Source organism: Bufo bufo, chromosome 5, assembly GCF_905171765.1.
Source record: "Bufo bufo chromosome 5, aBufBuf1.1, whole genome shotgun sequence".
Lineage (NCBI taxonomy): Eukaryota > Metazoa > Chordata > Amphibia > Anura > Bufonidae > Bufo > Bufo bufo.
The window spans coordinates 548790821-548813998 of NC_053393.1; positions in this window are offsets into that span (position 1 = coordinate 548790821).

The following is a 23178-nucleotide window of genomic DNA, read 5'->3' on the forward strand; positions in this document are numbered from 1 at the left end:
GGCACGATATATGGGGCATTTTATACTGGTACATTATGGGGGCACTAGGAGGAAGGGGGGAGAGGAGCACTATGGAGGCATTGACTGGGGGCACTATATAGGGGTATTTTATACTGGCACATTATGGGGGACATTAGCTCAACTGGGGGCATTACAAGGGGGTATTTTTTGCATTGTCACATTATAAGGAGAATTATTTCTACTGGGGGGGCATTATGGTGGGCTTTATTACTCCCCCATGGTATGACCCCCTAGTAGCAGCACCAGCCTCTCCCTGCTCTGCTATCCCTCTGCCCCTTCTCCAAATCCTTATTATGAAATCTTTTATCATTAGGATAAAGCACATCAGCTCTGCCGAGCCCCCCGGCCAAAATGTTGAAGTGGTGTCCAAGATCCCCAAGGGTCAAGCCAAGTAATTGTAAGTTTTCATGTGAAATATGTTTGTTATACACAGCCTACACTGTGCCACACAATATACAGTATACCTCTACACTGTGCCACACAATGTACAGTATACCTCTACACTGTTCCACACAATGTACAGTATACCTCTACACTGTGCCACACAATATACAGCATACCTCTACACTGTGCCACACAATGTACAGTATGCCTCTACACTGTGCCACACAATATACAGTATACCGCTACACTGTGCCATACAATGCACAGTATGCCTCTACACTGTGCCACACAATATACAGTATACCTCTACACTGTGCCACACAATATACAGTATACCTCTACACTGTTCCACACAATGTACAGTATACCTCTACACTGTGCCACACAATATACAGTATACCTCTATACTGTGCCACATAATATACAGTATACCTCTACACTGTGCCACACAATATCCAGCATACCTCTACACTGTGCCACACAATGTACATGTTGTGCATTTTCATACGTATACAATATTATCTAATGACATTATAATCAAAATGAATGCTCATCTCATTGCCTTTAAGAATAAGATCAGCCTGAACCAAAGTTATATTATATGGCTGAGGAAGCCAAGATGAGTTCATGGCAAGTTCAGTCTATCTAAAAAATAATAATAATTGTGAACATAAATGGACATTGTATTTAAAAGTTAGTGCTAAAGATATGAGACCATCTGTAAGGAGTATGCCAACTCCCTAAAACATGTCTGTCTGGAGGGAACATGGTTACTTAATAAGGACTCATGTCCTTGGGGCACACCTGCTATATGAGGTTCAATTTATATATTCATAATTATATTATATATATCTTTGCATGGTATATTTAGTTTACAACATATGTTAATCAATAATTCATATAATGTGTTATCTATGTGTAACAACGTATCGATTTATATATATGTTATACCATGTATTTACCATTTAGAAGGTACAGAAACAAATAAGTTTAAGTTAAATGCCATTTGGCGGGATGAGGAGGCGTAGCGGCATGACGTGAGCAGACGGGCGTGCAGCGGTCCTCCCCCCTCCCACAACGCCGATTCCGGCTCCTGCTCCCGCCGCGGCTTGGGCGATGACGCTGATGTGCTGATGCGCTTCTTGACCTGATGAGCAACCCGACCCCGGCTGAGAGGCTGACCTACCTGATCGTTGTGCCTGCTGGGTTCGCTGGTCCGTCCCCTTGCTGTGGAGCACTGCTGCCCTCCCCGCTAAGTTGGCTTCTGAAGCTGGACGTCCGGGGTCTTTTCCAGGGGTCCTAGCTGTTTCAGGCTGCCCATCCGTGCCCGCTCGGGCTGCTCAAGATTGGAGGTTCCATGCAGTGTCTGGAGTCTGGGAGTCGCGGCGCGGTGTGAGTAGATGCCCCCTCGTGTTTGGCTGTTTCTGGGAGCCCCATTTGCACGGCGATGTCTGCTAGGAGCGGCCGTTTGTGAGCCGTCCCCCAGTTTCATCTGCCCTGCTGCCGGGTGGTCCTGAAGAGAAGGGGGCTGGCTGGGAGAGGCCGCTTCGCTTCCCCTATTACTGTCTTGGCTGCTTCATTATATGTTTCACTACACGTTGCCTCACTTGCCGGCTGTTTTATTGATTTACCCGTGGAGCTGCTGCGAGAGCTGTTAGGATTAAAACAGCTTCCCTTTTTTTGGGCCCTATATCAGCCATATCAGTGTATATCACCACTGCCCCTGCTTCGTTGCTGGATACTGCACCGCTCCATGGTAAAAACTGCTCCATTTCACCTCTGATCCCCAGATCCCGGAACTTACAATAATAAAAAAAAAAAATGGCCCCAAAACCGCAAAACAGAAAGTCCATTGGAACCTCTTCATCCAAAGGTGGCGCTGTAAGGACGCACCTTGACAAATATCTTAAATCCCCACCTCCATTATCCAAGACAAGGGGTAATCAGAAACAAACATCACAGATGGGGGATTATGAAGAGAATGAAAATCCTCTAAATAAGGTGGGAGAAAACCGGGTAGCAGAAGCAGACAACCAGATGAGTAATATCGACCACAAATTAGCAGGCATACTGGAGGCAGTTAAAACAACCAATCAATCATTAAGTACTCTGACGACAACGGTGGCAGCAGTGCAGACCGACATCTCGGTAATCCGGGACGATCTAAATAAAATGAGGCAGCGTGTTAAAGAGTATGAAACCCTGACTATAGAGCTGCAAAAAGAATCTAGTCAGATTAAAAAAAGGATGGCAACAGTAGAGAGTGACAATAAGGCACTGAAGGAAAAAATGGCCGATCTAGAGGACAGATCACGGAGAGACCATCTCAAATTAGTGGGTTTCCCCGAAGGAGTAGAAAAAGACGACCCCACAGGTTTCATACAAAAATGGCTTTCAGATAACATAACAGCCACAGGATCGGTCGTAGTACCCACAGTGGAGAGAGCACACTGTATCCCAACAAGAAAACCCCCACTAGGATTAGCACCAAGGCCTTTGTTAATTAAAATGACCTCCTCAAGGGATCGGGATAATATCCTTAGATGGAAGAGAGAAATACAAACGGTGAAATACAACGATGCTAATATAGAGATATACCCGGACTTTTCAAAAGTTACGCAAGATAAAAGAAGAGAATATAAGGATGTTAAAAAGAGACTGATACAAGCCCAACTAAAATATTCCATGATGTACCCTGCGAAACTACGGGTTATCTACAAAGAAACCGTTCAATTCTTCGCCAACCCAAGTGATGCAGCCGATTGGATGGACTCTCAGGGCATTAAATAACCTGCCAATGGTCGCGGTGGGGGAGAGCCGGGGGGGGTCGACGGTGGGGGGGGGGGATAGTCTATAGTTAGAGACCTATGAGCCGCAGGCAGCGACTCGCAGGTCAAAATGGGATTGGGGTTTTGGGGGGTTGGGGGAGGGGGTTTCTTTCCGCGGGGGACTGTCGTGGTGTTGAGGGTATGTCGTTGGGGGTTCCCCTGTTCTTCCGCTCAGTGCTGCCTTATTACCTTAAAATGTCTAGCATATTGACATGGAACATCCGCGGTTTTGCGGATAAAATTAAGAGGTGTGCAGTGTTCGACTTAGTCTCTAGACATTTACCAGCAATAGTGGCCCTGTTAGAAACACACCTTACAGGTGAAAAAGTAGCAGCACTGGGCGGAAGGAGATGGGCCTCTCAAGAATATCATTCCTGTTACTCTAAGTATTCCAGGGGAATTAGTGTTTATATTCATAGACAGGTAGACTACGACCCAATAGAACAGCTAATTGATCAAGAAGGCCGGTATATTTTTTTGCACTGTTATTGGCAGGGGCAAAGGAGAATTATTGCGTTTATATACATTCCACCCCCCTTTACAACCACTGTATTATGTAAATTGATGGAGTATATTGCAGCACGAGAGGAGTGCCCGGTGTTGGTGATGGGCGATTTCAACTCGGTCATGGACATTAAAAAAGATAGGATCTCCACCATAACTAATTATGAACCAAATTTAGGTTCAAGTACAGTACTATCCAGAATCTGTACAGAGATGGCACTGGTTGACATATGGCGATCTCTTTATGGAAATAAGCAAGTATTTTCATGCTTTAGTAACACATATAGGTCTATGTCCCGAGTTGACCTGTCCCGAGTTGACCTGGCCCTCGCCAGCCCCGGGCTTATTAATAGGGTTAAAAAAATGAATTATGAATGTCATGGTATCGCCGACCATAGCCCGGTTATGGTTGTACTGGACAGTCCGAATAAACCAAATCCAAATAGAACTTTTAAACTTAACCCCCACTGGATGACATTGATAAGGGATCTAGATAAGATTAATGAAGAAATAAAACTCTTTTGGAGGGATAACGTTAATTCAACACATATCCATATGGTTTGGGACTTCGGGGTATATATTCACATGAAATCAGGAAACAGAAAAATCTCTTTGCCCAAACTCAAAAAGAAATAGAAGGGATGCTCAATCAGATAATGAATGAGATTAGCCACGCAAATACCCCAGAAAAACAACTTCAACTTGAAAAAGCACAAGATGAATACAAACAATATTTACATAAAAAAGCACAGAACAAAATGTTCTTTTCAGGGTTGAGGAGCTTCAGCGAGTCCGGCAAGCCAAGCAGACTATTATCTATGATAGTAAAAAATCAAAGGGGGGGTACTAATATCATCGGAATTAAGACAGAGGCAGGAAATATCCTACGAGACCCTGATGATATCTTAAAGGAATTTACCAGTTATTTTTCGATGTTATATCAAGCCGGGTCTAAAAATCAGGGAGGAAAAATAGAACAATATCTGGATAACATTGAGATCCCTGAGTTTGACCAACAAGATATTGACTGGTTGAATAGACCTATCCAACTGACCGAGCTACAGACTACGTTGCATTCTATCAAGGGTAATACATCCCCAGGGGTGGATGGCTTTCCATTCGAACTATACCGGAAACATGAGGGAATTATTCTTCCCCAAATGTTGGAGGTATTAAATCAATCTTGGACAATGGGTTCCCTACCACCCTCATGGATGGACGCTACCATCTCATTGATCCCCAAAAGAGGGAAAGATCCGCTGTTAGTTGCTTCTTACCGCCCCATCTCTCTGTTGAATACAGACTATAAAATTCTTGCCAAATTGTTAGCCAATAGATTAAAAACTGTTATCCACAAAGTCGTTCATGTAGCCCAAACCGGGTTCATTCCCAAAAGGAACATACAGGACAACATAAGGCGGGCTTTCCTGAACGTCCAGATGGGGGATGGGGAGGACTGCTCCATCCTGTCATTGGACGCCGCCAAGGCCTTTGACAGGGTGGAGTGGACCTTCCTTTGGAGTGTAATGTCTCGGGTGAAGATAGGCGAATATTTCTCCAGATGGGTTCGTATTCTGTACCAAAACCCGGTATCCAGGGTCCGAATCAATGGTGAATACTCCGCCCCTTTCCCCCTGACCCGAGGAACACGCCAGGGCTGTCCCCTTTCCCCCTTGCTCTTCTCACTGTTCCTGGAGCCAATTGCATGCAAAATTAGAACAGATGTGGAAATATATGGCTTCGGGTGCGAGGGAGAAGCTGACAAAATTAGTTTATATGCGGACGATATGCTGCTCTTTTTGGGGAAGGGGTATATAAACTTGCCCAGGGTTATGGAAAGTCTGGACGAGTTTGGATGCCTATCTGGATACGATATAAACTGGGAAAAATCTAAATTTCTCCCATTAAGACGCCCGGTTCCACTGGGCCATAATTTTCGGGTTAGTGTACTGACCCCAGCAGATTCCTTATTGTATCTGGGTATCCAGATAGGGACCAAGCTGGAACATTATATGAAACTGAATATACTCCCAATAATAGATAAAGTTAAGGAAAAAATTAGAACATGGTTAAAACTCCCCGTCACAAATCAACCGAATAGCGCTTATCAAAATGACATTACTACCAATGTTATTATATGTTTTCAACGCTAGTCCAATTACGATAGAAGACAAGTTTTTCAATAAGTTAGAGACCCTCTTTAACGAACTGATATGGGGCCGCAAACGAGTCAGAATTAAGATACGGTATCTGTATAAAGAAGAGGGTGGAATGTCCATCCCTTTTTTAAAAGGATATTATCTAGCTGCCCAATTGAGATGGTGTGTGAGGAATCGAAAGAATAAATGCATCTGGCTTCTTTTTGGGGAGCATTGTAGACCATGGTCGGATCTTTTCCACATTCTCGAAACCGGTATTTTTAAGAAGAAAACAATAATAAACCCGTTTAGTAGAATGCTTGGGTACATCTGGCAACAAATTAGAGATATGGTGGGCGCATCTGAAGCAGTTCAGTACACCCCATTGTGGGGGAATGCACACTTACCACAAGTTATGCAACTGGGTCATGCTGAATACTGGGAAAAATATGGGATACATTTAATTGCACAAGTTTTTCATAAAGGACAGATTAAGCCCTTAAATGAAATATTACCAGACACCAAACTAGGATTCATTGATAAATTTCGATATGAACAACTACGTCATGCTATATATCACACAGAGAATAAGAATTATTTGAAGATAGTAAGGAACACTTTTTTAGATTTTTGTCAAGATATGACACTTAATATTTCTATATCGCACATCTACGCTAAGTTAAAATATGAATACACGAAAATCATCACATTTAGGGGTGAGGCTAAATGGGAAAGAGACCTACAAAAGGGGGAACCCATTTTGTGGAACACTGTGTACAGAAACATTAAAAGATCGACTGTGTCACCTGCCCATGCATGTATTCTTTTGAAAATCATACACCGCCTTTATTATACACCAGTATTACTGCATATCATTTATAAAGATAGGAAACAGAACTGCTATAAATGTAACAAAGACAGAGGAGACTATAAACATCTGTTGTGGGAATGCCCAGGGATAAATGAATACTGGATTAAAATATTCGGGAAATTGCAGGACTGCTCCCCTATGAAGTACCAGGCATGTATTGACTACGCCATCCTGGGTACATTCCCAGAGACAGACCAAAATAAAACTGAGCAGATACTTTGGCTTCGGGGCACTGCACTAGCCAAAATAATAATTGTTAAACACTGGGGCGCCATGAAATACCCCAGTTTTCAGGAGTGGATGAATAGGGTTAGGCAGTATGAACATACTCTAGCCCAAACAGCAGGGAAAAAGGCAGTCTGGTTGCGGATCTGGGGTAACTGGAAACAATGACAGTCGATGTAGATACGGCAGCTTTGCGGAAAAGAAAGGGGGTAACTGGAAATAATGACAATCGATGTAGATACGGCAGCTCCGCGGAAAGAAAAGGGGGGGTGGAGGGAGGGATAGGGGGGTTTATAAACAAAAGGGAAACTCAGTATAGGATGAGATTAATTTATTATTGTATTCCTATTCTATTGTTATGCGAAATTGAAATGGAAGATTGTCGATTTTTATCTTTTGGAAAATAAAATATATTATATTATAAAAAAAAAAGTTAAATGCCATTTCAAAATAATAGTTATTCATGGATGTAGATAAGTGAAATGTACAAGTTGCGATGCCAAGCATCAAAGCCGCTCAACCTATATTTCAAAAAGATAGGAGAAGACAGTCAACTCCAACAAGTCCAGGATATAGGTAATTAAAAGTGTCAGGAAAAGACCTTCCTCAATGATTTATGGTAAGATGGGTCAACAAAGTTCATGTGAACATATTATTAGATATTTAATTTTAATGCTTAAAAGTTATGTTCATCTACAGTACCGCAGTGCCATCTGGAGGCAGATGGACAATATTATATTCTTTCATTATTTATTCTATACCATATTAGGAGTTGATACAACGTCATGATGTTATTATCATGCGAATACACCCACCTTACCTGATTGGGAATCCCTAACCTAAAGGGGATGATTCTTAGATAAGGGGGGGGGGGAATAATTACTCGTGTGCGGGGTAGCATGGGAGAGCTAGCTAGTAGAGGAAAGAAGGCGAGAGCTGGAGATTAAAAAAGGAAAAGAGAGAAGTGGAGCTCTCTAGAGGGGTTTATCAAGATAAAAGCCATAATGAGATGCGCTATGATGGACCACCCAGCTTTCCTAGGAGCAGAAGTGAGATTCCTACTAGGACTTGGTAAGAGACACAGAAAATGATATTTCATTTTATTTAGACTAATTTGATAGTGTGGGTGAAATTATACCATCTAGATTGGCGAATAAATACATGATTAAATTAATTGATCATCTCCATGTTGAGATGTAGTCTTAGGATATTGTGAGGCTTCATTCTACCTGCAGAAGAATCTAGACTCATAATCTAGCAAAGCATTAAATAATTGCTTATATATATATATATTGATAGAACATTCTTCGCCAAGCTAAGTGATGGATTCCCACAGGAAAGACGTCAAGTCCTTCCCATTTAAGATCCTAGATCCCTGTTATTTGTCTTAATAGTCTTACCAATGTTATATATGTGAAAATAGTCCAGGATGGGGCGGAAGGATACAGTTGTCTCTTCTAAGTTATATCCTTGGATGGAAGTGCCCATCTTGAAGCCATGTGATGTGTAGTTGGTTAGAGGGGGGCAGAATGTATTTAGCATTCTATATTGATGTCTAGGATTAGAAATGCCCATCCTGATATCATGAGGTTTTCTCTGAACAGAAGTAATGTATATAACTTATGTTCATATTTTGATATCTTAACCTAATAATAGCTTGGTTATAATGTGACAAGTTATTTCCACTCACATGTATTGTTAAGCTTGTAATGCTTTATATCAACGCTATATATATTCATTTGCATGTATCATTGTGTTTATTGACTTATATATGTTTATAATCTTGTAACCAATAAATCTGCATATTTTTTATAATACCTGTGTATTATTGTATAATGCAGAACTACATTTTATCATTAACGTCATCTCACGTCAAAAAGAACTTATTTATCTGAGGAAATAGTCGGACTCAGATGTGAATTGTATCAATTAGGTTGTCTACAATTCACCAGGTCATGATTTTAAGAATTTATAACAAATTTTATAAATTTTATTTTTTTATGGTTAATAATTTTTATGACCATAATTAATAATTCTTAATTGAATTATTACCCCCCGACATACAGTATACCTCTACACTGCGTGCAGAATTATTAGGCAAATGAGTATTTTGACCACATCATCCTCTTTATGCATGTTGTCTTACTCCAAGCTGTATAGGCTCGAAAGCCTACTACCAATTAAGCATATTAGGTGATGTGTATCTCTGTAATGAGAAGGGGTGTGGTCTAATGACATCAACACCCTATATTAGGTGTGCATAATTATTAGGCAACTTCCTTTCCTTTGGCAAAATGGGTCAAAAGAAGGACTTAATGTCACGGATGGTGTACAGGAAACAAGATAATGTAATACAATCAATGACTCACTGGATCCACAACTAAGGAACAAAAGGGAGACCCCTGCATAAGACCTGCAACTCTCCCTCACTGCTCAGCCTATGCGAACACCCCAAAGGTGGATGGGCGCATATCCACGTACCTCGGCTATTTGATACCTGAATACCCTACAATAGTGAGGGGACACGACCACCGGCTCCCTACACTAGACACGGAGGGAGTCAGGGTCTCCTAAAATCCAGCAGACAGAAAATAACAAATAAAGGAACAACACTTATCTTGCAGAGGACTGAGAAATAGAAACAGCATGCACACACACTCCAGGAAGTTGTGTAAGCCACACACTACTGCATTATGGGGAGGAACTTAAAGGGCAGCAATCAGTCCAACTGCATGACAGCTGAGATAGACTAACGAGATGAGGAACTAAACCAAAACAAAGAAATTCAAGGAGGAGGATCTGGAAAGCTCCTGTCAGAGCTTCTCAGCTGTCTGGCTGTGACAGTACCCCTCCCTCTACGAGTGGACTCCGGACACTCAGAGCCCACCTTCTCAGGATGGGACCTATGGAAAGCCCTGATGAGACGAGAGGCCTTAATGTCCGTCACTGGGACCCACATCCTCTCCTCAGGACCATAACCCTCCCAATGAACGAGGTACTGGAGGGAACCGCGGACAAGACGAGAATCCACAATCCTAGAGACCTGAAATTCAAGATTTCCATCAACCATAATCGGAGGAGGAGGCAAAGGCGAGGGTACAATAGGTTGAACATAAGGTTTCAATAAGGACTTATGAAAAACATTATGGATCTTCCAAGTCTGAGGAAGATCAAGACGGTAGGCAACAGGATTGATGACAGACAGGATCTTGTAAGGCCCAATAAACCTAGGACCCAACTTCCAGGAGGGAACCTTTAATTTGATATTCTTGGTAGACAACCACACCAGATCACCAACATTCAGGTCCGGACCAGGCACACGTCTCTTATCTGCCACACGCTTATATCTCTCACTCATGCTCTTTAGATTATCCTGAATCTTTTGCCAAATAGATGACAAAGACGAGGAGAATCTGTCCTCATCAGGCAAACCAGAAGAACCCTCTCCCGAGAAAGTCCCAAACTGCGGATGAAACCCATATGCACCAAAAAATGGTGACTTATCAGAGGACTCCTGACGACGGTTATTTAAAGCAAACTCAGCAAGGGACAAAAAAGAACACCAATCCTCCTGATTCTCCGCCACAAAACAGCGCAGATCTGTCTCCAGATTCTGATTGACGCGCTCTGTCTGGCCATTCGACTGCGGATGGAAAGCAGAAGAGAATGACAACCGAACCCCCAAGCGAGAACAGAAAGCCTTCCAGAATCTGGAAACAAACTGCGTGCCCCTATCAGAGACTATGTCTGAAGGAATACCATGCAATTTGACAATGTGGTCAATAAATGCCTGCGCCAGCGTCTTAGCATTGGGCAAACCAGGAAAAGGGATAAAATGCACCATTTTGCTAAAACGGTCCACCACCACCAGAATCACAGTCTTCCCCGAGGAACGAGGCAAGTCCGTTATGAAGTCCATGGACAGATGTGTCCAAGGACGGGAAGGAATGGGCAAAGGAAGGAGAGGACCTGATGGCCGTGAATGAGGGACTTTGGCACGAGCGCAAGTCTCGCAAGCTGCCACAAAACCCTCAACCGACTTACGAAGCGCAGGCCACCAGAATCTACGAGCGATGAGATCCAGTGTGGCTCTTTCCCCCGGGTGCCCAGCAAGGACCGTATCGTGCGTGGTGTTCTTTAAAAATCTTGTGTCTCAAAGCGAGAGGCACAAACAACCTCCCAGGAGGACAAAGATCAGGAGCCTCCGACTGGGCTGCCTGCACCTCTGCCTCCAATTCAGGAAAAAGAGCAGAGACCACCACACCTTCAGCCAAAATGGGACCCGGGTCTTCAAAATTCCCACCTCCCGGAAAACAACGTGACAGGGCATCTGCCTTCACATTCTTAACCCCAGGGCGGAACGTGACAACAAAATTAAACCTTGAAAAGAACAAAGACCATCTGGCCTGTCTCGGGTTCAGACGCTTGGCTGACTCCAAGTAAGCCAGATTTTTATGGTCAGTAAACACGGTAATAGGGTGTCTGGCTCCCTCTAGCCAATGGCGCCATTCCTCAAAAGCCAAACTTGATGGCCAACAATTCCCTATCTCCCACATCATAATTTCTCTCTGCGGAGGAGAGTTTCTTCGAGAAAAAGGCACACGGTTGCCATTTGGCAGGAGAGGAACCCTGAGACAAGACCGCACCCACCCCTACCTCAGAAGCATCAACCTCAACTATGAAGGGTAACGAAATATCAGGTTGTACCAGGATGGGAGCGGAAGCAAAACTCTCCTTGATATTAGAAAAGGCCTTACGCGCCTCTACCGACCAGGAAGAAAATCTACCCCCTTTCTGGTCATATCAGTGAGTGGTTTAACAACAGAGGAATAATTCAAAATAAATTTCCTGTAATAATTGGCAAAGCCCAAAAAACGCATCAGCGCCTTCTGATTCTCAGGAAGCTCCCACTCAAGCACAGCGCGGACCTTCTCGGGGTCCATGCGAAAACCAGAAGCGGAGAGAAGAAACCCCAGAAATTGGATTTCTGGAACCGCAAACACACATTTTTCCAGTTTAGCGTATAATTTATTCTCCCGCAGGATGAGCAAGACCTGACGTAAGTGTTCCTTATGAGTCTTGAAATCATGAGAAAAAATCAAAATGTCATCCAAATACACTAATACAAATTTTCCCATTAAATGATAAAAAATGCTGTTCACGAAATGCTGAAAAACGGCTGGGGCATTCATCAAACCAAAAGGCATAACCAAATTCTCAAAATGGCCCTCAGGGGTATTGAAAGCCGTCTTCCATTCGTCTCCTTCTCTGACCCTAACCAGGTTGTATGCCCCTCTTAGGTCAATTTGGAAAAGACTTTAGCCCCAACAACCTGGTTAAACAGGTCCGGGATCAGAGGAAGCGGATAAGGGTCACGAATAGTGATACTGTTCAGCTCCCTGAAATCCAGACAAGGTCTTAAAGAACCATCTTTTTTCTTAACAAAGAAAAAACCAGCGGCAACAGGTGACTTCGAGGGTCGTATGTGTCCTTTTCTCAGACTCTCAGAGATATAAGCACGCATAGCGACCCTCTCAGGTTGGGAAAGATTGTATAAACGAGATTTAGGCAGCTTGGCACCTGGGATGAGATTAATAGGGCAATCATACTCCCTGTGCGGAGGCAGACCCTGAACTCCACTCTCAGAGAAGACATCCAAAAATTCAGAGAGGAAAGGTGGTACAGTCTTAGTAGAAACCTCAGAAACAGATGTTATGAGGCAATTCTCTCTGCAAAAGTCACTCCAACCATTTATTTGCCTCGCTTGCCAATCAATGGTGGGGTTATGTTTAGTGAGCCAGGGTAGCCCCAACACTAGAGGAGTAGGCAAACCGCTAAGGACGAAACATGACACATCCTCAACATGAGCATCACTCACAATTAAACGGATATTGTGAACTATGCCCTTTAATGATTTCTGAGAAAGTGGAGCGGAATCAATAGCAAAAACAGGAATATCCTTTCCCAAAGTGCATACCTGGAAACCTTGAGTTATTGCAAATTGATTATCAATGAGATTGACAGCTGCTCCACTATCCACAAAAATCTCACAAAAAATGCTCTTGCTCTCTAGCGCCACCCTAGCAGGCAGGACAAAACGGGAACTACAAGCAAACGGAAAACCTTCAATTTCCGCCTCAACCCTGCCAATAGTAACAGACGGAACATTTTTAAAAGATTTTTTCCTTTTTGTTTCTTTATTACTCCCAGAAGACTGCCTGAATCTCCTAGAGGGACAAACATTTGCCAAATGATTTATACCTCCACAACAAAAACAAACCCTCCCATGCGGGCTGAATCTTCTATTGTCAGAGGCAATCAACCCCAGCTGCATGGGCTCCTGCTCAGAAGGGGCTGGCAGCGACTGAGACCCCTGCGCACAGAATGAGACCGCTGCACTGTCCCGGGACTGAGTATGACAGGAAGGAGAGATCTCTCCTCTCTCTCTAAGACGCCTGTCAATACGAACGGCCTGAGACATAGCAGAGTCCAAGGAGGTAGGTCTCTCATGAAAGGCAAATGCATCTTTCAATCCCTCTGAAAGACCATGGCAAAATTGACTTCGGAGTGCAGCATCATTCCAACCAGTATCAGATGCCCATCTCCGAAATTCTGAGCAGTATATCTCTGCGGATTGTTTACCCTGGCATAACAGACGTAGTCTAGACTCAGCCAGAGCAATACGATCAGGATCATCATATATCTGACCCAGGGCTAAAAAGAATTCATCCACTGAATGGAGGGGCCGTGCCCCCTCCGGCAGCGAAAAGGCCCAGGACTGAGCGTTACCCCTGAGCAGCGATATAATGATCCCCACCCTCCGTTCTTCATCACCAGAGGAATGGGGAAGAAGGCGAAAATGGAGTTTGCAAGCCTCTCTAAAACGCACAAAATACTCCCTACCCCCGGAGAACGTATCCGGGAGCGAGATCTTAGGCTCAGAACAAACTCCATGAATGCAAGCTGAACCGGTCACTTGAAACTGAGAAAAAGTCTTACGGAGATCAGCTACCTCCAATGAAAGACCCTGGAAGCGTTCAGTCAAAAGTGAAACCGGATCCATGCTTGAGACGGTTTTGGCGGCTTATAATGTCACGGATGGTGTACAGGAAACAAGATAATGTAATACAATCAATGACTCACTGGATCCACAACTAAGGAACAAAAGGGAGACCCCTGCATAAGACCTGCAACTCTCCCTCACTGCTCAGCCTATGCGAACACCCCAAAGGTGGATGGGCGCATATCCACGTAATCAGCTCTCAACCTAGGCCTTGGCTTCGTCCCTACAAATCTCTCCAACTCGTACGTTCTGGATAAAGAGATGTCTCGTTTCTTTCGTGCCATCAGACTGAGGGCATACCTGGATATCGAAAAACCATCATGGATGAACGAACAACCACTACTCTCCTCACCGTTTCAAATACGAACCAGAGGATGTAAGCCTCCAAGTACATATATGCCTCCCAAGAAATATGATATAATCGAAAAATACATATCTAAGGTCCAGGACGAGATGAACAGCCTTGAAAAGAAATCAACCACAAAAAAGGTGAGATTTAACCTATCTAGGGGTCAAAAAGGCGCATTAAAAGAACTTGCCAATGATAGGAACATAGTTATCAAGCCAGCCGATAAAGGCTCGGGGATAGTTATTATGGACCGTCTAAAGTACAAAGACGAGATCCTAGGACAATTGAGGGAACACGGTACCTATCAGCCATTGGATCAGGATCCCACTAGGAGGTTCCTAACAGAACTGTCTGAGATTGTGGGACATGCCCACGCCAATGGAATCCTGACGAACAAAATGGTTGATTACCTGGTCCCCCAATATCCTCGTATTCCCGTAATTTATACGCTCCCTAAGGTCCACAAGGACAAGGAAAATCCCCCCGGGAGACCTATCATCTCGGGGTGCGATTCTATGTTCCAGGCGGCAGCCAAAATGCTGGGCAACCTACTGAGACCCTATGCCTTGAGTGGCAGGTCTTACATCCAGGATACCACGGATTTTTTAAATAAAATCCACAAGGTTCAGCTTGGGGACAATGACCCATACTTGGTAACCATGGATGTAACAAGCCTATACACCAACATTCCCACAGACGCAGGAATTGAATGCGTTAGGGCCGCTCTGTCTAAACAGGCAGAATTCTCACCAGCCGAGCAGGAATTCATACTGTCCCTACTGTCATTTGTCCTCAAGCGTAACTATTTCCTATTTGAGGACCAATTTTACTTGCAGACATCCGGGACAGCGATGGGGTGTAACGTAGCACCTACATTCGCCGTCATCTACATGAATTCCTTTGAAGAAATGGTTGTATATCCCCATGCAATGTTTAAAGATCATGCCTACTGTTGGGTTAGATATATTGACGACATCTTATGTATTTGGCAGGGTACAGAGGAAGATCTCCATACCTTCCATCGGGACATCAATACCGGCGTTTCCACCATCTCTCTCTCTCTCTGAGTTCCAGTCGGTCCGAAATCTCTTTTCTAGATGTCTGCTTGAAGGTAAGGGACAAAACCATCACCACTGATTTGTACACCAAACCGACAGACAGAAACAGTTTATTGAGGCTCAATAGCTTCCACCCCCCAGGCTTAATTCGATCCCTACCTCGATCTCAATTGATGAGGGTCAAACGGATCATCTCCGATCCATCCATATTAGACCACAGACTCAACGAGATGTCATCCAAATTCATGGTGAGGGGCTTCCCGTCCCATATTTTACACTCACATACTCGCAAAGTTTCCGAGATCCCGAGAGGCAACCTCCTGACATCTAAGGCACGTTCGGTAACATCCACTCAGAAACGGATCCCATGTGTAACCACATTCTCACACCAGAGCATGGAGGTCAAAAGAATCGTTAAAAAACATTGGCATATCCTCGCCAGTAATTTCCCCAATATCTTTAAAGACATGCCACTTATGTCCTATAAAAGAGCCAAGAATATTAGGGATCTACTAGTTAAATCAGATCTTGGGAGCAGTAAGGGCTCCCGGATCCAGACCACCATCATAGGTTCTCCCATCAATGGCACCTATCCTTGCCTCTCATGTGCTCAATGCAGTAGTGTCACCAAAGGCCCTACCTTTACCCACCCTACATCAGGTAAAACGTTTAATATCCAGGGCCACTTCTCGTGCCAGACTAATTTTGTCGTATACCTTATCAAATGTCCCTGCGGCCTCGGTTATGTTGGCCAGACCATACAGAAATTCAAAGAACGCATCTGCCAACATAAATCCAATATCCGTACTAAAAAAAACGGACGCCCCTTTGGTCGAACACTTCATGGAACACAAACACGCCATCAGCCAATTATGCTTCCAAGTATGGATTCCTCCTCTAAGACGAGGTGGGGATCGTCAGGCGGTGCTGCGGGAGAGAGAGATGTCCTGGATTCGTCGGTAATGTACCCTACAACCAGTTGGGTTGAATAGGGATTATCTTTAGGTTAATTATGTAACTGGTTTATTTTAATGTCAAAAATGTTACTTATACCTGTTCTGTATATTTCCTTCACAGGACCAGAATTGTCCAGTAGCGGATGGTGACTTCCGCAAAGCACACTTTACAGTCCCGATATACTCCACACTAAGCATCCATAGGGTGAATTCAAGACCACCCGGTTCTCTATCTACTAACGGATGGTATTATATCCTAACCTCATCTCTGGATACAGACCACTGTGCTAGTGTCTGATTGGTCTAATGTGGACGCCTATGTGATTGCCTTTAGTCTACCTAACTCCGCTCCCTCTACAGCCTCATTCCTCTTATCTTCGTAACCTGGAGTGCGATCATGTGACTACATCACATGGCCCTCCAACCACTTCCGCCCGCTTGACACGCACCCCACTTCCGGTTACGGCATTTCCGATAACCGGAAGTGACGTAACGGCATACTTGCCAGCAACAAGCAGGCGTCCTGCGTCCCAGACCTCATTCCGGCGATTGGATCCGCCCATCGCCTTAGTCAGATGACCCAGATCCACCAACCACATGCCGCTAGGGCATATTTAAACATGGCGCGTCCCATACCTAACCAAGCGCCGGCTGTACACACAGTGTGGTCTTCAGAGTGGTGAGTTACCTGCTACCTATGCTAAATTGTATTTTAGTCTGCCTTGCTATTTAATATAGGTCCTCCTCCTTACACCTCTAGATGCTCCTCCCGAATCCTGGGATATTTTGCCCTAGAGGTTTAATTATGCACTCCTTGGAGTTTTTCTTATATTTTTCTTATATACTTTTCTCATGTTGTTTCAGCCCCTTGGTAGGTGGCCTCTTTTCTACAACAGATGTTCCTGTGTGTTAGTGCATTCTGGGGCCATCCAATACCCCACTTTTTCTGGCCGCTGCCTGCACCGCACACAGATCTAGCACTCACATACCTACATTGAGCACAGTTGCTCCTAGTGCTTTTGAACATGATTTAGCTCTTTGGACCATTTGTTTATACTTGGTGACGTTCCGCCTCACCGGTTGCTTTCTATGAAATATGTGACTAACATTATTGTATGAACATTCCGAATAGTTTTTTAATCGTGTCTTATTTGTATAATCATGTATTTATACATCTATCTACACTATCATGTATTATTGATTTTTCTTGATGGCCGCCATATGAATTCTCTTTTTGTATATTATGTCTTGTCAGCCTGATGAAGGGCGATTATCAAGCCTGAAACGTTGCAACTGACATACCACCTCTTCCGGCTGAAATATATGAAATAAAAGCATTAATTATCACCACTTAAGGAGTGCCATCTAAATATTTATGACACTTCAAAGAGAACCCGCTTATGGCGTGTCTCCGGTGGCACGATATATTAGACACAGAGTTGGTAGCTCTATGGAAAAAATGCAGATTTCACTCTGCACCATCTGACGCACATTCATTTCTGGAAAGCATCTGCAAGGTCAAAATGCTTATTACACCTCCATACCGCTGAGACCAGAGATCGGCTGCAGCAGTCACGTGAAGTATACCAGATGTCGACACTGCAGTCATGTAAAGATATCCCCGAGGTCCAGACCAAAGCTGTGGTGCTGGAGACAGCAGGGACTAAGTGCTGGGCACAGCTTTATTTTTATTTGTTTTAGTGGCATGTGGAATATTTTTAACCGGTTCAGGACCAGGTTAATTGTGAAGTGCGGTGAGGATCCATACAACATGCTGAAGTCTACGCATTACAAAGGGACCAAGGACGACCCTCATATTGTCCCCCTCCGTGAACAACCAGAGGATTGTGGGTTGCATCTGTGAAGAGGAGAACACCGCTGTCGTCTGGTTCTGGCTGCACAAGGGAGAGGCTCAGCGGTGCCCGTCCTGTGGCGCTCATTACAAGCTTGTACTTCATGAACATCACCACTGATGATCACGGCAGCCTCCTGTTTTACTTATTGTATTTTACCTGAATTCCGGTTTACATTGTACTTTATTCCTTTATGGCTCGTAACCATGATTATAACAATACATTAACCCCCGGGGGGGGGGGGGGGGGGGGAATACAAATGCACATTACACTTTCCAGATTTTTACTTATGAAACATTCTGAAAACCTTGTATCATTTTCTTCGCACTTCACACAGACTTGTACTTTGTGTTGGTCGATCACATAAAATCCCAATAAAATACATATAAAGGGGTTCTCTCACTTCAGTAAGTGGCATTTATTATGTGTTAGAAGTTAATCCCAGGCACTTCCTAATGTATTGTTATTCTCCATATTGCTTCCTTTGCTGGCTGGAATAATTTTTCCATCACATGATACACTGCTCTGTTCCATGGTTACGACCACCCTGCAATCCATCAGTGGTGGTCGTGCTTGCACACTATAGGAAAAAAGCACCGGCCTGTCTGGTGGCTGAAACCACGGGAGCACGCATAGGCTAGCGCTTCCTCCTATAGTGTGCCAGCACGGCTGCCGCTGCTGGATTTCAGGGTGGTCGTAACCATGGTAAAGAGCAGTGTATAATGTGATGGAAAAAATGTATCAAAAAGCAACATGGAGAAGCACAATACATTAGTAAGTGCCTTGTGTTAAGTTTCTCTACATGATCAATGCCATTTGCTGAAGTGACACAGCCCCTTTATGTGGGTGTAACGTGGAAAAAAGTAGAAAAGCTCCAGGGGTATGAATACTTTTTTAAGGCACTCTACCGAGAAGCCTCACTTGGGTCATCACAGGAACTTGGGGGACATGCATCCCCCCTCATTTGTGTGGCTGTTGCAATAACATTTATAGCATATAGCACATATTCATATTTAGCAGATTTTTTTTGCATTATATTCAGGTTGAATACTCTAATCCTGGCTTAATTTACTCTGTACTGTCCTAATGCATTCATGTCCACCACCTACTGATTGTTTTGTCATGTATGTTTTACGGCGGCTGCGTACACCTTGTACATTGATAGACGGCAGTTTCGATACAGTATTAATGTTGTGGTTGCTGCTGTTTTTTTTCTTTATTTGATGTGTCACTGCAGACTGCTAACTTGTTCTATTCATTCGGCGGTCCTTGCCTGTCTCCTCCATGTTCATCTAGGCCTATCAATCGATTCCTGCCCTCTACCCACTATTATCATGAGACTACCCAGCGATAATCTCTCTCGTGTCTGTATTTATGGCAGAGTACTGCTGAAATAAAATAAAAAAACTTTTCTATGAACATTTAGTTAAAAAGTATCAAATTATCCCCATATATTTAATTCCTGCGTCGTCCACCAAACGATAAAAGGAAAAAAAAAGGAGCCACGGTCGGACTTTAAAATATTTATTGAGTACAAAGTTATGTGAAAAGTTGAAACCAGAAGTCTGTGTACCCCGGGACCGCGTGTTGAGGTAGAAGTGACAGGTCAGGTACGTAACACTACATTGGGTAGTAAAACACTGATAAAAAATATATACAAGTCCACGTTGGCAGCAACCCGAAACATGAAGTCACTGTGTGCAGTCGTGAGGGCCACGTGGCTCCACCTGTGATGAAATCCTGGTCAGAACACCCATGGCTCTCACATCTCGTGGGGTAGGAGCTCCATAGAAAGCTTCATAGACCATAAGTGCATTTAGTTCCAAAGGGTCACACTTGGGCCGTGGGCGACACGAAGGACATCGCGGCTGCTTCCAAGCAGGGGCACAAATACTCTTCGCGGTTATTTCCTCACCGCGAAATAACCAAAATCTCAGTGTTGGGGACAATTCTAAAACCAAAAGATATTGCAAAATACCAATTGAAAGAAGATGCAAAAAACGGGTGCATGGGGGGCACCCGAGGGTAATGGCCAACGACTTAAGAAGCACGAAAAAGATTTTCTCGGAATTTACAACAGAAATTTCACGCATTCAAAGATTCAAAACAGGATTCCAGTTTGGGGGTATTTGGACTTTAAGGGGTGCAGTTAATGGGGAACGCGAGTCCTAGTGTATTAATATCACATATTATCCAAGAGCCTCTGGTCTAAGAAGATCCTCCTCTGCAGTAATTTACTACAACTGGTGGGAGTGCTCCTGTAGTAAAGGGCGTGCACCACCCGTAGATCAATGGAGCAGAACCCCACAGGGGGACAACGTTGAACTGACTCTCAGAACCGCCCCTGCTGCATTATTTATAAAGCGGTTTTCCAACTTTTTTTTTTATACTGATAACTTATCCTCAGGATAGGTCATTAGAATCTAATCAGTGGGGAGGTCTTACACTACGGACCCTGCAGCGCTCGGGTAAGAGCCACTGCCTACACACATCGCCGTACATTGTATAGCGGCTGTGCTTGGCATCACAGCTCTGCTCCATTCACTTTAATGGGGCAGAGCAGCAAATGAATGTGATGTCACTGGAGCATCATAGCCTTCTCAAACAGCTGATCGGCAGGGTTCCCGGGTGTTGGACCCCACTCATCAGATACTGATGAGCTATCCACAGGATAAGTTATCGGTATTTAAAAAAAAAAATAAAAAAAAAGTCAGAAAACCCCTTTAACCGTCTTTTTTGTGCCTAGAGGCCTCCCGTAATGTAATGCAAGCATTACTGTAAGTGGCCTATGCCTGTAATCCACAGCTAGTGCTAGGTAACCAAAGGCTCTCCACTGCAAAATGAGAAGGAAGAACGCTGGTTCAGATAATTTCACCCTAAATGCAAAATATTCCCAGTAAATCCTTAAAGGGGTTATCCAATTTCTCAAACCCCCCCCCATGTGCCAGTCCCCTCACCGGTAATATACTTACCCCGCTCCACTCATGGTCCCCGCACCGCCGCTGCTTCTCCATGCACACTGATGAAAACATCCGGTGTCGGGTGGGGGCAGCCAATGGCAGGTGGGAACGAGGAATAGCCTCCCTAGAGTCACCCGCAATGCTAGGGAGGCTAGTCACCGTCTGCTATTAGGCCATGGACCATGACGGATTGCATAACGGAAACTGGACGGATCTGTTATGCAGGCCATAGCCTTCTATCATGACGGAATGAATAACGGAATGCCTCTAAAGGCATTCAGTTATGCATTCCATCATGGAATCGCGTTATGGTCCGTGGTAACGGAATCCATAACGCAATTCAGATTATGAAGTTCGCTCATCCCTAGTGGTCTAACTATGACGATGACTCCCGTAAACTGCAGAGACCCTGCCCCCCTGTATATCTGCAGCACACAAACAGCAGCATGGAGGACATTATACAGCAGTAATGAGCAGTGTAGCAGTGAATCCAGCACTGGGGTAAGCATAACACATAGCAGCCACATCTCTTTACATCACTCTATCTTCTCCTCGCCTCTCAACAGGATTCCAAGGGAGGCATCTACAGTCAGGTCCATAAATAGTGGGACATCGACACAATTCTAACATTTTTGGCTCTATACACCACCACAATGGATTTGAAATGAAACTAACAAGATGTGCTTTAACTGCAGACTGTCAGCTTTAATTTGAGGGGATTTACATCCAAATCAGGTGAACGGTGCAGGAATTACAGCAGTTTGCATATGTGCCTCCTACTTGTTAAGGGACCAAAAGTAAATGGGACAATTGTCTTCTCAGCTGTCCCATGGCCAGGTGTGTGTTATTCCCTCATTATCCCAATTTCAAGGAGCAGATAAAAGGTCCAGAGGTCATTTCCAGTCTGCTATTTACATTTGGAATCTGTTGCTGTCAACTCTCAAGATGAAATCCAAAGAGCTGTCACTATCAGTGAAGCAAGCCATCATTAGGCTGAAAAAACACAACAAACCCATCAAAGAGATAGCAAAAACATTAGGACTGGCCAAAACAACTGTTTGGAACATTCTTAAAAAGAAGGAACACCAAAAGACCCGGAAGACCACGGAAAACAACTGTGGTGGATGACCAAAGAATTCTTTCCCTGGTGAAGAAAACACCCTTCACAACAGTTGGCCAGATCAAGAACACTCTCCAGGAGGTAGGTGTATGTGTGTCAAAATCAACAATCAAGAGAAGACTTCACCAGAGTGAATACAGAGGGTTCACCACAAGATGTAAACCATTGGTGAGCCTCAAAAACAGGAAGGCCAGATTAGAGTTTGCCAAACGACATCTAAAAAAGCCTTCACAGCTCTGGAACAACATCCTATGGACAGATGAGACCAAGACCAACTTGTACCAGAGTGATGGGAAGAGAAGAGTATGGAGAAGGAAAGGAACTGCTCATGATCCTAAGCATACCACCTCATCAGTGGAGCATGGTGGTGGTAGTGTCATGGTGTGGGCATGTATGGCTGCCAATGGAACGGCTTCTCTTGTATTTATTGATGATGTGACTGCTGACAAAAGCAGCAGGATGAATTCTGAAGTGTTTCAGGCAATATTATCTGCTCATATTCAGCCAAATGCTTCAGAACTTATTGGAGGCGCTTCACAGTGCAGATGGACAATGACCCAAAGCATACTGCAAAAGCAACCAAAGAGTTTTTTTTAAAGGGAAAGAAGTGGAATGTTCTGCAATGGCCGAGTCAATCACCGGACCTGAATCAGATTGAGCTGCATTTCACTGCTGAAGACAAAACTGAAGGGAAAATGCCCCAAGAACAAGCAGGAACTGAGGACAGTTGCAGTAGAGGCCTGGCAGAGCATCACCAGGGATGAAACCCAGCGTCTGGTGATGTCTATGCGTTCCAGACTTCAGGCTGTAATTGACTGCAAAGGATTTGCAACCAAGTATTAAAAAGT